We start from the raw sequence: 1,634 nt of genomic DNA, 5'->3' as shown, positions 1-1,634 counted from the left end.
AACAAAGTAAAGTCACAAATCAAGACACTTTTCAAATACATTGGTGGATACATTCAGTAGGCAGGTCATAGCAAAGTGGAGGGTTTCTACTGTAGGTCTCAGATGCTCTGATGACGTTCTTCATAGATATTTTTTAAATTTAGAAAAATTGTGTGTGTGTGTGTGTGTGTGTGTGTGTGTGTGTGTGTATTAAAATTTTAGCTTTGGGCCATCAAGATGGTTCAGCAGGTAAAGGCACTTCACAGCAAGCCTGATGATCTGTGATCAATACCATGTCTCACGGCCATGTTCATCCTTGGGGAATGATGTTCACAGCCATGTTCATCCTTGATTAAGCCATGGGTAAACATAAATATTTCAATAGGGAAGCTATATATAAATATTCTCTCAGTTAATGAATTGGTACAAAACAATTCACTAAACCAAGAAGAAATTCTAGATGTAGCTGATGGAAATAACAAATCTCAGCTCAGTAAGAAATGTCTTCTTCAAAGTCCAAAGCCACACCACTCTTCACGCACTAAAGGAGAGATGACGTACCTTGGGCGTGGCCTTCCCTGGTGGTAGTTGATTCCACCAATGAAAACTGTTGACATCACAGGTCTGGGGAACTCCAACACAAAGTCAGTGCGTAGCAACCAAACGGACACTTGGCCGAGATCATACAGAGTCGCTGGGGTTTGGAGAACTTCAGAGGTGATCCCTACAGCACTTCTGTAAGAATGGGAGCAAAATATACACTCCCCCATGTAGGAGATAAAGTTCCATGCTCTCTCTTTGAAATTCAAGGTATCGTGACTATCAAGAGACCTCTGGAGACATAAGAAAGAGCCTGGGGCACTAAGCATCCTCTTCAAGATAGTGGCAAAGCACTCCTCTGCTGAAGACCACGGATGGGAGGGAAAAGTACTTGGCAACAGTTAAGCCACACACAACAAAAGCATCCAGAAACACAGCATCACAAGAACTCTGCTTTAAGTATCTACTAACTTCCTGTCATTAGACAAATCCCTACAATTTGAAAAACATAATTCAAAAAAAAAATGCTGGACGAATTCTATAGCTCAGAAAATATACTATCATCCCGAGTTTTCCAATGAGCATCAATAAAAACCTGTAACTCAAGGCTCAGATCTTCCAGGGTGTGAGAGGTTGAGTAAGTCTTCACTGTAAAATTCAGTGACTGTCCCAGTTGCCAAGTCACCTCTGGCACGACTACTACCACCTCATGCCCTCTGTGGTTGAGTTTCTCAACAACTGGCTGCATGGTAAACCAGGGGCTGCCATCCATGGGCACCACCACAGCTCACCTGCCTGGGCAAAGCCAGATGCCTGCAGCAGACACAGGCAGAGAGGAAAGGAGGCTGGAAAAAACTCAGGGGTCATGGGACAAGCACAGCCCAGAGCCACCCAGCCTCTGAGACTCTGCTTTCATTTAATACAAATGGAAAAGTCAAGCACAAATCTTCCCACAGGGGTGGCTGCATATTCATATAATAAAATATATACAAATAAAACAAAATATTATGCACTGCCAGTGATTTATTTACTCAGAAGATCAATGATTAAGAAATAGAAATTGCCAGGGGCTGGAGAGATGACTCAGTGGTTAAGAACAGTGGTTGTTCTTGCAG

At 42.7% G+C, this 1,634-nt stretch overlaps 1 pseudogene; it reads right to left on the bottom strand.

The window, feature by feature from the left end:
- Window positions 1-488: 488 nt before the first annotated feature.
- Window positions 489-1,386, bottom strand: LOC103738254 (annotated as a pseudogene).
- Between the last annotated feature and the right edge of the window lie 248 nt (window positions 1,387-1,634).

This window comes from Nannospalax galili, unplaced genomic scaffold (genome assembly GCF_000622305.1).
Source record: "Nannospalax galili isolate Female #2095 unplaced genomic scaffold, S.galili_v1.0 scaffold1138, whole genome shotgun sequence".
Classification (NCBI taxonomy): Eukaryota; Metazoa; Chordata; class Mammalia; order Rodentia; family Spalacidae; genus Nannospalax; species Nannospalax galili.
The sequence above is the reverse complement of the archived record's forward strand: the minus strand, read 5'-3'. Positions and strand labels throughout refer to the sequence as shown.